Source organism: Anomaloglossus baeobatrachus, chromosome 7, assembly GCF_048569485.1.
Source record: "Anomaloglossus baeobatrachus isolate aAnoBae1 chromosome 7, aAnoBae1.hap1, whole genome shotgun sequence".
NCBI classification, from domain to species: domain Eukaryota; kingdom Metazoa; phylum Chordata; class Amphibia; order Anura; family Aromobatidae; genus Anomaloglossus; species Anomaloglossus baeobatrachus.
This window is the reverse complement of record NC_134359.1, coordinates 133,182,145-133,198,485: the sequence shown is the minus strand read 5'-3', so window position 1 is coordinate 133,198,485 and position 16,341 is coordinate 133,182,145. Positions and strand designations below refer to the sequence as shown.

Sequence of the window (16,341 nt, the reverse complement as noted above, 5' to 3'; positions counted from 1 at the left end):
TCATACAGTTTAAGGGCAATTCTACCAAATGCTAATGAAATGTATGTAAACTTTTGACTTTGCAGAAAGTAATAAAAATACCTTAAACAATTCTCTTTCTCATTCTGGCATTTGGCAAATATAAATAATTTTGGTAATCCTAATTGAGATAAAATGGGAAAGGTTTGTTCTGATTTCATGTCAGATAGTGAGAAAAACATGCAGATGTGGATGTGTCTTTATAGATAGTGGATGGAAACTTCTGGTTTCAACTGCATGAGGGAGTCTGAGTCGGAGTCGTGGAGTCGGAGTCAGAGATGGAGTCGGAGTCAAGGAAATTGAGAAGTCGGAGTTGGAGTTGGAGGTTTGGTTAGTGACTCCACAGCCCTGATTTCCTCACTATTTTACTTACAATAGTACTACACATTGGTTACCATCATAACAAATTTCACATCAGATCACAGATGTGGTTATTTTAAAGATTCAGATTTTACAAAGTCATTTTTGGTTGAACAAGTGGTAGTGACAATTTTACTATCGGACTCTAACGTAATAGTCAAGCTCTTAATGACATATGTAAGATTTTATGGGGCTCTTGTTGGGAAATGCTGTATGATTGTATATTCTAAAGTAGCTCTAGATTTCCTTATATATTTATAAAGAGTAGGTTCTCACTTGTATAATAGGGGAATAGTCAGGTGTAGAGATGAGCGGAATGATCCGCGGAGCATTGAAATTGAGTTGCATTTTCTGAAATTTGTGGTTTGCAGAAAACCCCAAAAAACTGCTGAACTATCAGAGAATGGCTAATATCATTTTGTGTAATGCTCTGCAGCTATGACATCTTACAAATTATTGTAATTTGTACAGTGTTGGTTAGTACCTGGGCTACCTGAGATCACAAGTTACCAGTGGAGCACAGGTTGTATGACAGTGTCATTTTCCATCTCCAGAGTCACTGGGTAAGTGTCTGCCAATGGGGTCCTTTCTCCTGCAATGTGAAAACTCTTATGGTCAGTAGGGTCCTCTTTCTCCTGTAGATGGTTAACTCTTTTGCTTAGAGGGGTCCTCCCCCTCTCCTGCAGAGTGTAAGCTCTTATGGTCTGCAAGGTCCTTTCCCTATCTCTCTCTCTTCTGTAGTGTGTAAGCTCTTATGGTCATCCTGGACCTCTCTCTATCTCTTGCCTGTAAATCTTTATGCTCAGCAGTGTTCTCATTATCTCTCTCATCTCCCTCGTGTGTCTTTAATGAGCAATTTCAAGCTTTATAGTATTGAAATGTGTGCAAAATTATTCTCCACAAATCAATTTTTGGGGAAAAGTTGGAAAATTCGATTTTCAAAGGATCCACTCAACTCAGCCTGCTGTTATTCTTACAAAGAAAAATGACCAGTGCTGGTTGCTGCCGATCTGCTTTCATAGGAGTGTATCTATAATACCCAGTAGCAGTTTATCGCTGTGCACACTCTGCAGTGAATATGAAGCTCCATCACTATTTAGTGGCCGCTGCCTGGTACTGCAAATACTCTTCTATCCATCTGCAGGCACAGAGAACAGTCTGGGTGTGTCGGTGAGTGCACTGGGTGTCATCATCAATATCATGGTAGTTGACCAACCCTTTAAGGGATCGGTAACTGCTTATTCTCATTACAATATGACAGTAAGCCTTCAGGCTCAACCACAAGTTATTTATTCAAGCAGGGCAAAGGTGCTTCGAAACCAAGTAGTACATTTTAGCAATAACTGCATGATAGCATGCTTTAAATCTGTGACATTCTGTTGCACATTCTGAAGGGATCTCTGTGGTGTAGACCTCTAGGGGTGGAGGTCTTTTTGCAAACTCTGTCCTTGACTTCACTATAGTCCAACTTGGTTTGTACAGGTTCCTAAGGTATACCATTAGTATAAGGTGACAAAGGTGAAGCTACACTAAGAAAAAAATGTGTTTTTTGAAGTAAGAAAAAGAATAAACAATCTAAGTGTGCCAAAATGCAGCTGAGTTGTTCTTCAGCATTAACAGGTGGAGACGACCACTGTGTAGGATATTGTCATCTGGCAATCCAGGAAATTTTGGAACATTTCCACTGGAAGTCAGAAGGGTGAAGAAACTGCAAAACAAGGTGGTAACACATAATTATTACATGTTGTGTTTCATAAAGAAATAGGATATGGATATTTATTGGGTAAAGTATAGACAGCATAAACTCTTAACTATATTTAAGCACATAATAACAATGCTATTGTTTTGCTCTTCAGAAAATAAGTGATCTTGTAATGCAGACAATGAAATCTTTTATGACTTATTTTGCTCCATCTGTTATGTTTACTTTGTAATAACAGTCTACACATTGTATCTTAAGCTTCAATAAAAGTATCCAAAACTCATTATCGCCTCATTTCCATCAACATTTAGCATCCGTTAACAATCCACTTATTGTCTGGGTGTACATATACAATTATGCCACTTTTAATTAAACCAATAACAGCCATAACTTCTGGCCAAGTGATTCGGAAATGAGTTTTTCAACTTAGTGCCAGTATGACGTGAGCTGTTGGTTACAGACCTGCCAATAAGCATTGTTGCTTTCTCTACATCCTTATTAAACATACAACCAGGGCGATATACTTCAGTAGTTTCCACGAGCAGAAGACAATACCTGCGCAGGTAGGAAAAGAATAGCTATCAGTATACAGAAGCTGCAGGCAGTTTACTATTCACTTGTATTATTTTATATCGTATACACATAAAACATTCATTTTATAAGACTCTGTAACCATGGATAAAAGAATCTTGTACGTATAAAAATTAGTCAATATTTAATGGAAACTTCAGGACATGTGTATCTACAGTTTATAGTATGTGGTATGCTTTTTATACTTATTTTGCAAGGCATGCATATTTTTGTTTTCTTTTTTTGCATATAAGAGATTTGTCTATAAAAAAAAAGAAAAATCCAAATTGCAGACAGATCTTGTGAGCGTCAGGTCTTAAACGACATACATTGAAACCTATGGGGCAAAATTGGCTGCAACCCACGACCTGTAACCAAATATCTAACAGTGTTGGATTTATTACAACAGTATCTTGTTCACAGTAGGTTGGCAGGTTGGAATGTAACAACACAGATAATCATTAAGGCCTAAGCCACACGACATGAAAATCGGAGCGAGTGGAATGCAATGTTTTATCGCATTCCACTTGGACCAATATTAGCCTATATCCCAGCACCCATCAACGATTATTTTCTCAGCCCTAATCGGACCGAGAAAACAATTGCAGCATGCTGCGATTGTAATGCGAGTCTTGTTTCTCTCGCACCCTTCAAGTCTATGGGGCAAGAGAAAAATCGCACTGCACTCGCAGTACACCGGTGTACCGCGAGTGCAGGGCGAGAATGGCAATAGCTGGCAATGAAGGAGAGAGGGAGATAAATTCCTCCCTCCCCTCTGCAGCGCCTGCCCGCCATTCCGCAGAGATGGCCTGCCCCTCCTAAGAGCCGGCCTGCCTCCCGCAGCTGAGGTCCAATCGCACGGTCGGACATCAGTCGCAGGGACACTCGCATGACACTCGGTTCCTGCTGTGCTGCCAGATTGAGCCGAGTGTCATGTGAGGATCGCAGTAGATCCCCGTGTGGCCCCGGCCTTTATGCAACTTCCGAAATTTACACAAATATTTTTATGTTGTTTGACCAATGCTTTAACCTTATTTTATTTTAAGTTATACTGAAGTTTTCACTATTTTCCACATGATAAACTGGCTATAGCATGATAAAGTGGCTCAAGATCTGAATAAAAGGTAATTTTTATTTTATTTCTCATCTCCATTACGGACATATTAGCTTGTAAAATGTAGATGCTAATTTCCCTTGCAGCCAAGGTGAATTTAACAGAGATTCTTATCCCTGTCATTTACTTTTCCCTGAGTGACATTGCCCAATCATAAGAATGTAGCGTCATAGAGGTAAAAAGAAGATTGAGCCTCCAGAGACGGTCAGAGCAAGCTTTATCACTGTGATGTGGTAAGATCAGGTGTGTCTAACCAGGTAACACTGAGATTTCACTGCCAACACTTACTGCAGTAGAAGTGCAGGAGGAGGAGTGCTGCGCTGTCTGTCATTACTTACAACGTTCTGGATGTATTCCAGACATTGCGGAATAATGCTATGGTAGGTGCTATAGATCCAGATCATTAAATGTGATATGCTGCTCGTACCCTGAAAGTCTAATCTCACAGTGCTGCCATTTAAATCATAATATATTTACATGACAGCACCATGGGTGGAGAATAGCGACCTGAGAATAGCGTGTCACTTATAATGCACTGAGATCTCAGTGTGACCTGGTAAGAGAGATATTGTAATGGGACTCTGTCAGTGATCATCTGCATATCTAAAATGGCTACTACGAACAGGCTTTGCACAAGCTATTCCATTTCCCAGAGTCTGGGGTTGCCCTGACCTTCACCCTTCAACCCCTATACAAGGATCTGGATTTACTCAGGGGTCCTTGGGCAAGAACCACAGAGTCAGCTGCTGTTCAGTGGTGCAAGCTGGCTACAAGGATCGTCAGGTAGCCGGGTCAAAACCTAAAGGGCAGACGTGTTCAAAATTATACAGCAGGAGAAGCATCAATAAACAAGCCGAGGTCAAATCAGGAAAATACCAATACTAAACAGGATAAGCAAACACAGCCCTAAAAAGTAAAGCACAAGCTATATCTGGCAACTTCCAGCAGTACACTGGAAGTTTTAGTAGGCTGTGATGCTGTCCAATTGGCTGAAGCAAGGAGCTGATAACTTAAGCTGAACAGCACACACCCATTCTGCCAGACTGGACTGCAGATCCCAGTCACTCTAACCTTAGAAGCTGGACAGAACTTGTGTCCTCCAGAGCTTCTGGCTCTGACATCTTTTCTATCACCAGCACCACCCACAAAGTGAATATGGTGATGCCTGACGACAGACATTCCAGGAGCAGGCTCTGGTGGAGATGTGACAGATATGAGTTTCACCAGATCATGGTGAAAAAGCTGCTTCTGACCTTCTCTGGAGGCATTTTCTTTTTTCCCCTGTAGGACACTGCCTGCTTATGATTGGGCAACGTTATATAAGTAAAAACGTGAATTAATCTCTGTTAATGCCCCCATGGTTGTACTAGTTATTAGCATCTAAATTTTACATGCTAATATCTCCGCAATCAAGATGAGAAATAAAAAGAAAACTACATTTCATTTAGATCTTCAACCACTTTATCATGATATAGCAATTTTAGCATGTAAACAGTGGTGAAAGGTTCACTCTAAACAGAATCATTCACCTGGTTCTTACTACTCCAGCTTTGAGGAGCATGATGTAGGGGAAGAAACCGTGATTTCAGCAATGTGTCCTCTACTTTACTAGGTGCTGCAGATTTAATTAAACATGGTTTTATATGTTGCAGATCTAGCTGGTCTCTGAAAGCTGAGCTATATACCCTCCCACCACCAACACTGATTGGTACCCTTCTATGTACACAGTGCATAGGCAGAAAGCTGCCAATCAGTTGTGGAGGCATAGTTGCACTACCTGATAGCAGGCTAAGTATTCCTCTCGTGACAATCTCCTGCTGATAAAAAAATGATTTTATATAAACTACACTAAGCAGTCCAGTAAGTGACACATTGCTGGAATCAGGATCTCCAATCAGGGCCCTCACTAGGAATTTCAGGGCCCCATTCTGGCAATATTATGGGGCCCCCTTGAGACGCCACCCAGACTCCACCCCAGCTCCGCCTCCACCCCGCAAACCTTCCACAGTCCGCCACCGCTCTTGGAAAAAACTATATATATATATACAGTTAGGTCCAAAAATATTTGGACAGTGACACAATTTTCGCGAGTTGGGCTCTGCATGCCCCCACATTGGATTTGAAATGAAATCTCTACAACAGAATTCAAGTGCAGATTGTAACGTTTAATTTGAAGGTTTGAACAAAAATATCTGATAGAAATTGTAGGAATTGTACACATTTCTTTACAAACACTCCACATTTTAGGAGGTCAAAAGTAATTGGACAAATAAACCAAACCCAAACAAAATATTTTTATTTTCAATATTTTGTTGCGAATCCTTTGGAGGCAATCACTGCCTTAAGTCTGGAACCCATGGACATCACCAAACGCTGGGTTTCCTCCTTCTTAATGCTTTGCCAGGCCTTTACAGCCGCAGCCTTCAGGTCTTGCTTGTTTGTGGGCCTTTCCGTCTTAAGTCTGGATTTGAGCAAGTGAAATGCATGCTCAATTGGGTTAAGATCTGGTGATTGACTTGGCCATTGCAGAATGTTCCACTTTTTTGCACTCATGAACTCCTGGGTAGCTTTGGCTGTATGCTTGGGGTCATTGTCCATCTGTACTATGAAGCGCCGTCCGATCAACTTTGCGGCATTTGGCTGAATCTGGGCTGAAAGTATATCCCGATACACTTCAGAATTCATCCGGCTACTCTTGTCTGCTGTTATGTCATCAATAAACACAAGTGACCCAGTGCCATTGAAAGCCATGCATGCCCATGCCATCACGTTGCCTCCACCATGTTTTACAGAGGATGTAGTGTGCCTTGGATCATGTGCCGTTCCCTTTCTTCTCCAAACTTTTTTCTTCCCATCATTCTGGTACAGGTTGATCTTTGTCTCATCTGTCCATAGAATACTTTTCCAGAACTGAGCTGGCTTCATGAGGTGTTCTTCAGCAAATTTAACTCTGGCCTGTCTATTTTTGGAATTGATGAATGGTTTGCATCTAGATGTGAACCCTTTGTATTTACTTTCATGGAGTCTTCTCTTTACTGTTGACTTAGAGACAGATACACCTACTTCACTGAGAGTGTTCTGGACTTCAGTTGATGTTGTGAACGGGTTCTTCTTCACCAAAGAAAGTATGCGGCGATCATCCACCACTGCTGTCATCCGTGGACGCCCAGGCCTTTTTGAGTTCCCAAGCTCACCAGTCAATTCCTTTTTTCTCAGAATGTACCCAACTGTTGATTTTGCTACTCCAAGCATGTCTGCTATCTCTCTGATGGATTGTTTCTTTTTTTTCAGCCTCAGGATTCAGCCTCATATTGCAGCTGGGAGTGTGCACTTTCAGCCCATATTATATATATTATTGTATTTCTGAACATGTTTTTGTAAACAGCTAAAATAACAACACTTGTGTCACTGTCCAAATATTTCTGGACCTAACTGTATATATATATATATATATATATATATATATATATATATACATATACACACACAGTCATGGCCAAAAGTCTTAGCACCCTTGAAGTTGTTCCAGAAAATAAAGTATTTCTCAGAAAAGTAATAATACACCCTCTACACCGCTTGCCCCTCTCCATAATGCACTGTCTTCATTGCCCCTCTGCATTACACCATAACACACCACCTACACAGCCTCTTTCCATGAAACACACTCTACACCTCCTTGCTCCATAATACTTGCTCTACACCACGTCTCTCAATAATTCACCCTCTACACGGCCCCTCTCCATAATGCACTTTCTACACCGCCCCTCTACATAACACCATAACACACCACCTACACAGCCTCTTTCCATAATACACACTCTACACCGCCTATTTCCGTAATACACCCTCTACACTGCCTCCCTCCTTCACACTCTTCCCCCCTCCATCACACTCTGCCCCCTCCGTCACACTCTGCCCCCCCTCCGTCACACTCTGCCCCCCCTCCGTCACACTCTGCTCCTGCCAGTCTGCCCCTCACACTCTGCCCCTCTCTGTCACACTCTGCCCCTCTCTTGACACACTCTGCCCCTCTCTTGTCACACTCAGCCCATCTCTTGTCACACTCAGCCCCTCTCTTGTCACACTCAGCCCCTCCCTTGTCACACTCAGCACCTCTCTTGTCACACTCAGCATCTCTCTTGTCACACTCAGCACCTTTCTTGTCACACTCTGCCCCTCACACTGAGCCCATAACACTCTGCCCCTCTCTTGTCACACTCAGCACCTCTCGTTACACTCAGCACCTCTTTTGTCACACTCAGCACCTCTCTTGTCACAATTTGCCCCTCACACTGAGCCCATCACACTCTGCCCCTCTCTTATCACACTCTGCCCCTCACTTGTCACACTCTACCCCTTATACTCTGCCCCTCTCTTGTCACACTCTGCCCTTCACACTCTGCCCCTCTCTTGTCACACTCTGCCCCTCTCTTGTCACACTCAGCACATCTCTTGTCACACTCAGCACCTCTCTTGTCACAATTTGCCCCTCACACTGAGCCCATCACACTCTGCTCCTCTCTTGTCACACTCTGTCCCTCTCTTATCACACTCTGCCCCTCTCTTATCACACTCTGCCCCTCACTTGTCACACTCTACCCCTTACACTCTGCCCCTCTCTTGTCACACTCTGCCCCTCTCTTGTCACACTCTGCCCCTTACACTCTGCCCCTCTCTTGTCACACTCTGCCCCTTTCTTGTCACACTCTGTCCTCACACTCTGCCCCTTTCTTGTCACACTCTGCCCCTCTGTTGTCACACTCTGCACCTCTCTTGTCACACTCAGCACCCCCCATGCCCTCCTCTTCACTCTTTACCTGTCATGTGCTCTCATCTGCTACAGCTACTCAAGTATCTTCTGGCTCCTCCCACATGGGGGGGGTCACATGGGCATGATGTCATTGCAGATCCTGCACGGGGGAAGATTAGAGCTTCCCTGCCTCTGCAGCGCACATGTATTAAATCCCCTCTCCCCTCCCCCTTGAATAAAACGCTGGATTTGCTAGATGGCAAAAGGAAATGGGAGTTTACAACAAAACAAACTGTTTTAACATGGCTCTGGAAAGCAGCAGCTCTGGGCAACTGCCCCCTGCCCCCCCCCGGTAGCTAAGCTACTGCTACACCCCCAGTATTAGTCACCAGTAACCCCCCTCCTCATTGTACCCTCCTGAGTACAGTTGAGCGCGGTTCGCGGTTCGAGGTTCTCCAGTTCGCGGCTCAAGTGATTTTGGGGGCTGTTCTAGATCGAACTAGAACTCGAGCTTTTTGCTAAAGCTCGATAGTTCTAGATACGTTCGAGAACGGTTCTAGCAGCAAAAAGCAGGGCTTTTTACAGTTACAGTGTGCAGGAGCCATCGCTGGCAGCCTGCCACAAGCTGGTAACCAAGATAAACATCGGGTATCCAAGCAAAGCGCTTTGGTTAGTAACCCGATGTTTATCCTAGTTACGTGCAGGATGCCCACACTTCCCCGCTCAGCTCGCTCCGCCCCCTCCTGCCCGCGGCATGTACACACACACACACACACACTCTGCACACACACTCTGCACACATGGTCCCGCTCGGCTTACCTGCGGTGATGAAGTCCCGCCATCCCGACCTCAGCGCTGTCACTGTCCTCCATGGCCGCCGCTTGTCACATCACCTTCTCTCGCTTCCGACCCGAGACTGACTAGCGGTGACATCACGGGCCTCTCGCGATACTTGGCTGTGAAGGCGGCGGTCATTGAACTCAGTGACAGGTGCTGTCAGTGTGCTGGAGATCAGCGCAGGTAATGTACCTCGCTGACAGTAGCACTTGTCATGCCCTGCAGTGACCTGGGCTGACCTATTGATGTTAGCTCAGGTCACTGCATTGCTCTCCCAGCCAATGGGGAACATCCTGCTCTTCATTGACTGGGACAGTGTGGATCGTCATGGCAACCCCTTGGATTACACCAGACCTGGATTTGTTTTTCTTTCTAATAAATTGGTTAAAGAGGGAATGTTTTGGGGAGTGTTTTTTCAAATAAAAATGTGTTTGTCGTCTATTTTTTTTATTACTAACTGGGTTGGTGATGTCGGGTATCTGATAAGATGCCTGACCTCACCAACCCTAGGGCTTGATGCCAGGTGACATTACACATCTGGTATTAACCCCATATATTACCCCGTTTGCCACCGCACCAGGGCGCGGGATGAGCTGGGGCGAAGCACCAGGATTGGCGCATCTAATGGATGCGCCACTTCTGGGGCAGCTGCGGCCTACTATTTTTAGGCTGGGGAGAGTCCAATAACCATGGACCTCCCTAGTCTGAGAATATCAGACCCCAGCTGTCTGCTTTACCTTGGCTGGTGATCCAATTTTGGGGGGACCCCAATTTTTTTTTAATTATTTATTTAATTTAAAATAACAGCGTGGGGTGCCCTCAGTTTTGGATTACCAGCCAAGGTGAGGTTGCCAGCTGTGGTCTGCAGGCTGCAGCCGTCTGCTTTACCCTAGCTGGCTACAAAACTAGGGGGAACCCTACGTCATTTTTTTTTTCATTTTTTTGGCTAAATACAAAGCTAAGCACCCCTTAGTGCCACATGAAAGGCACCAAAGGGTGCAAAATTACAAAATGCAGGAGAGTGGGACATTATGTGTCTTTCTGCCATTATAATGACAGAAAAGACTGATATGAAGTGCACAAGCAAAAGAAAATCACCAGAGCGCTCTACGCTGTGAAAAGCAGTAGAAAATGGCACTGGAGTGAACATGTGACCGCCTCATGTAGGATGAAGCTATGGATCCTGGGTAAATTTATGCATTTACCCTCCTTCAGTTTTTTTGCAGTACACAAAAAAAACGGAAAGCACACGGATGACAAACAGATGACATACGGACCGTCTACAGAACGGAAACGGATGCCACACGGATGCACCCGTGAAAAAAAACGGACTGTTTTTTGCAGACCGCAAAAATGGATCGGTCGTGTTAATGTAGCCTTATTCTGATCTGCCGTTTATAAACAGCAGGCAGAAATAAGTGAATAACGCCTCCCAGCGTCAGAAAATCTCCGGGGTTTCAGGGCTAGCTGAGACCCTGGAGATCATGATTCAGGACGGTTTTTCTGGTCCCCGCTCACGTGATCACAGGTATACACCGTACACCGATGATCACGTTACAGTAAATGACAGCGCCGGTAAAAAATTATTTATCTCCCATCTGGCATGAACAAACACTTCTTCTCCACTTCTTCTCCACTTCTTCTCCACTTCTTCTCCACTTCTCCACTTCTCCACTTCTCCACTTTTTCTCCATTTTTTCTCCACTTTTTCCTCCACTTTTTCTCCACTTTTTCTCCATTTTTTCTCCACTTTTTCTCTACTTTTTCTCCACTTTTTCTCCACTTTTTCTCCACTTTTTCTCCATTTTTTCTCCACTTTTTCTCCACTTTTTCTCCATTTTTTTCTCCATTTTTTCTCCACTTTTTCTCCACTTTTTCTCCACTTTTTCTCCACTTCTCCATTTTTTCTCCACTTTTTCTCCACTTTTTCTCCACTCTTTCTCCATTTTTTCTCCACTTTTTCTCCACTTTTTCTCCATTTTTTTCTCCACTTTTTCTCCACTTTTTCTCCACTTTTTCTCCACTTTTTCTCCACTTCTCCATTTTTTCTCCACTTTTTCTCCACTTTTTCTCCACTCTTTCTCCATTTTTTCTCCACTTTTTCTACACTTTTTCTACACTTTTTCTCCACTTTTTCTCCACTTCTACTCCATTTTTTCTCCACTTTTTCTCCACTTTTTCTCCATTTTTTCTCCACTTTTTCTCCACTTTTTCTCCATTTTTTTCTCCATTTTTTCTCCACTTTTTCTCCACTTTTTCTCCACTTTTTCTCCGTTCTTTTTCTATGGTCGGTCTACCCATTAGCTCTGCCATGCATAGTGTAGCTCTACACCTACTGCACATGTTACTTTATGATTGACATCTCTTTCGTACCAGAGCTGTCTAAGCCTACTCTGACCCCATATTTGTCATTACTATATTGTCCTTGTACTGTATTATGACATTTGTATCATGTGTTTCATTTCTTGCTGTGTTGCAATTTTTTTGCTGCATCCCAATTGTACCTCTACATTGTTCGAGTTTATGTTATTGTTCTCTCACTCTTATGTGATACTGATTATTGTCATTTTTCATGATTACATGCAGATAAGTCCAATCTGACGAAGGCTCAGGCCGAAACGTCATTTGTAACTTGTTTTGGACAAAAACATATATGCTTATGAAAAAAAAAATTTCTTAATACGGACCAATAAAGAGTGATTTTGCATTACTATCCGTTGTGACTTACTGACTTAGTCTGGGAAATTTAGAGTGCCGAGGTTACTCACTAATTTTATCTATTATTACCTCTGAGCACCTATATACCAGTGAGCAGAGCTTCCTCTACAGTAGTTCTCCTGATTAGGCATGCCCTTACCTCATGAGCAGGGCATTGCAGCTTTGGTAGCAACCATTACGACATGGACTCTGCTGCTGTGGACCCGGGGAGAGTGAGTGCAGATTCATTGCACCCACACTCCTCACATGAAGGGTCCGCACTCCTAGAAAATGGGGAATACGTTCCCTGTGTGTCTCCCCCCCCATATTCTAGACGGTCCAGAGTCGTCGTGGGACCCCTTTATTTTTTTTCTTACAATAAATTGGTGAAAGAGGAAATGTTTTGGGGACTGTTTTTTCAAATAAATTTCTTTTGTCGATTTTTTTTTTTGTTAGTACTGACAGTTTATGATGTTGGGTATCTAACAGACGCTATGACATCACAAACTGCTGGGCTTGATCTCAGGTGACTTTACAGCTAGTATCAACCCGATTTATTACCCCGTTTGCCACTGCACCAGGGCACGGGATGAGCTGGGGTGAAGCGCCAGGATTGGCGCATCTAGTGGATGCGCCACGTCTGGGGTGCCTGCGGCCTGCTATTTTTAGGCTGTGAAGGCCCAATAACTATGGACCTTCCCACCCTGAGAATACCAGACCACAGCTGTCCGCTTTACTTTGGCTGGTGATCCAATTTGGGGGGGACCCTACTTTTATTGTGTAATTATTAATATTTATAAAATAATTATAAAAAAACGCCTGAGGGGACCTCCACATTGGATCCCCAACCACGGTAAAGCTGCCAGCTGTGGTTTTCAGGCTACAGCCGTCTGCTTTACCCTAGCTGGCTATCAAAAATGGGGGGACCCAACGTCATTTTTTTTTTAACTATTTTTTAAATAGAAAAAATTAATGGGCTTCCCTGTATTTTGATTGTCAACCAAGGTAACGGCAGGCAGATGGGGGTGGCAACCCATAGCTGTCTGCTTTATCTGCGCTGAGAATCAAAAATACCGCGGAGCGCTACGTCATTTTTTTAAAGATTTCTTTTTACAGCACTGTGATGTCCAGCAATCAAAATACAGGGAAGCCCATTTTGTTTTTAGTTATTTAAATAAATAATTAAAAAAAATATATATGGGCTCCCGCTGCATTTTTTGTATTGCTAGCTAAGGGTAATCCAAGCAGCTACTGGCTGCTAACCTCCACTGCTTGGTGTTACCTTCACTGGCAATGGAAAATCCAGGGAAGCATTTTTTTTTTTTTTGCCAAAAAACTACAAAAAAAGGATGTGAGCTTCGCCATATTTTTGTATGCTAGCCAGGTATAGCAGGCAGGTGCTGGAAGAGTTGGATACAGCGCCAGAAGATGGCGCTTCTATGAAAATGCCATTTTCTGAGGTGGCTGCAGACTGCAATTCGCAGCAGTGGGGCCCAGAAAGCTCAGGCCAACCTGTGCTGCGGATTCCAATCCCCAGCTGCCTAGTTGTACCTGGCTGGACACAAAAATGGGGCGAAGCCTACGTCATTTGTTTTCTAATTATTTCATGAAATTCATGAAATACTAAAAATAGGGCTTCCCTTTACAAATAGGTACAAATAGGCAACTGGGGGTTGGGGGAAGCCGTACCTGCCTGCTGTACCTGGCTAGCATACAAAAATATGGCGAAGCCCACATAATTTTTTCAGGGGGGCAAAAAACTTCTGCATACAGTCCTGGATGGAGTATGCTGAGCCTTGTAGTTCTGCAGCTGTCTGTCTGTCTGTATGGAGAAGAGCAGACAGCAGCTGCAGAACTACAAGGCTCAGCATACTCCATCCAGGACTGTATGCAGAAGTTTTTGCTCACCAAAAAAATGACGTGGGCTTCGCCATATTTTTGTATGCTAGCCAGGTACAGCAGGCAGCCACGGGCTGCCTCCAACCCCCAGTTGCCTATTTGTACCCGGCTGGGATCCAAAAATATAGGGAAGCCCGTTTTTTTTAATTATTTCACTTATTTCATGAAATAATTAAAAAACAAATGACGTGGGCTTCGCCCCATTTTTGTGTCCAGACAGGTACAACTAGGCAGCTGGGGATTGGAATCCGCAGCACAGGTTAGCCCTAGGTTTCTGGGCGCCTCTGCTGCGAATTGCAGTCCGCAGCCTCCCCAGAAAGTGGCGCTCTCATAGAAGCGCCATCATCTGGCGCTGTATCCAACTCTTCCAACAGCCCTGGAGCCGGGTGGCTTGTTGGGTAATTATGAGTTAATACTGGCTTTGTTTTACTAGCCAGTATTAAGCCAGAGATTCTTAATGTCAGGCACGTTTGACCCGGCCATTAAGAATCTCCAATAAAGGGTTAAAAAAAAGACACCACACAGAGAAAAAATACTTTAATAGAAATAAATACACAGACACATTAGAGACTCCATCTTTATTACCCCCTGTCAGCCCTCCACGATCCATGGTCTTCTGTCTTTCTCATTCAACAAATGCAGCTCTGCTACATCACTGCTGCATGGGGGAAGACGCTGCTTCCCGTGGAGCATTCACTCTGTGAAAGCTGCACGAGAAGCAGCGTGCAGCCTTCACTCCGTGAGTGATCAGTGCTGCTAGCGGTAACAGCGGTAACGCTTACACACGCGTTACCATAGCAACGGTGCTCCCGGAGCCGCGGTTAGCGGTGACGTCACCGCTAACTGCGTTGCTATGGCAACGGTGATCTCCGTTAATGACCGGCTGTGTCAGCCGGTCCCTAACGGAACGGGGAGTTGACCGTGTGCTAGAGCATGTCGCCGGTACACGGCGATACACAAATGTGCACCGTGTACCGGAGAGATGCACTCACAGGTCCTACATGACGCGTCATAGTCATGTGACCAGTCTGTAGCCAATGAGATAATAGCCACGTGACTGGTCACATGGCTATTTTGACGTCACGATAGGTCCTGCATCTCTGCTGGCAGTGACGGTCACCGGGAGGATTCAGCGATCATCGGATGGAATAGCGGCAGGAGACAGAGTGCAGGAGGGATCGCGGGGACCGGTAAGTGTTATGGCAATGTTTATTAACTGTATGTGTACATTTATAATGCATTTTTATGTGTTTGTGATTGCCTCCCATTATATCCTATTGGTTCGAGTTCGGTTCGTCGAACGTTCGACGAACCGAACTCGAACGGGAGCTCCGTTCAGCGAACCGACCTCGAGCCGAACCGCGACCGGTTCGCTCATCTCTACTCCTGAGGTTATTAGTCACCACTCACTCTCCCTCCTTAGGCATCTCTGTACGGGCCCCCCGCAAGAGCTGCTTCTCCTCTTGTACGGGCCCTGGCTGCGCCAATGCTGTTTTCCTAGGGGCTCCCTCCGCTGCTTCTCTCCGTGAAGGCCCCCACTGTGCTGCTTCTTTTCTTGCTGGCCGGGGGAGAACTTTTGAATTGACACACTCGAGCGCAGTACTGACGTCATCAGGGCGTGCTGCGTGTGTCACAAAGAAAGGGCAGGGAACAGAGGAGAGGTTCCGCTGCCTGCACTGACTGTGTGGAGCTGCAGCATCGCCCCCTGCCTGGCACAGAGGCTGTGATGAGGGCGATCTGACCAGGGCCCCCTGAAGGCCTGGAGCTCCGGGCAACAAGTCAGATTGCCCTCATCCCTGACCAGCGAGCAAGGGTCCCAGCGTGACAGCCGCGCTCAGAGAATAACCGGCTCCCACTACGGGGCCGCAAACGCTGTCCCCGGGCAGACTTTCACACTGCCACATCAGGCAGCCCGACAGCGCCCCCCTCACAGTTGCACCCAGGGCAGATGCATCGCCAGCCCCCTCCCCTAGATACTGGGTATGCTGCATGTGTATAGTGGCAAAAGCAACACTACCGGGGTCCTCTGTTGTAGCTGTGACTGGGGGGGGGCGGTGAAGAGTGGTGGGGGCCCGGATGGCCCAGGGCTTAATAAAGCTAAGTAATTGTTCCTGGCTCAGCCGGGCCCCCCTCTTCACCAGACCCGCTACACCAGTCTCAGTAGTAATGCCTTGATGGCGGCCCTGTCTCCACTCCTACATTTTACCGCTCTGAGGTTAACAAAAACCTGGTAACAGATTCCCTTTAAGTAAATTGGAGCATATTTGTGTGCCCTTTCGCCAAAAGACAAAGGAAATGTGTGTTTTTAATGTGGTCTTTAAAAGGGGTTGTCCAGGTTAAACACAAAAGCTGCAATCACTGTATGTGACTGCAGACTTGTGAGCCCTCACAGCC

At 45.0% G+C, this 16,341-nt stretch overlaps 1 long non-coding RNA gene across 1 annotated transcript in view; it reads right to left on the bottom strand.

Annotated features, from left to right (window-relative positions):
* Positions 1-1,681: 1,681 nt before the first annotated feature.
* LOC142245994 (uncharacterized) overlaps positions 1,682-16,341 on the bottom strand; it is a 34,639-nt gene continuing 19,979 nt past the window's right edge. The window contains exons 2-3 of the long non-coding RNA XR_012724835.1: positions 2,543-2,635; positions 1,682-2,086 (exon numbers count right to left, since the gene is read on the bottom strand). This is a non-coding gene — a long non-coding RNA (uncharacterized LOC142245994). The remainder of the gene's footprint in view (positions 2,087-2,542; positions 2,636-16,341) is intronic.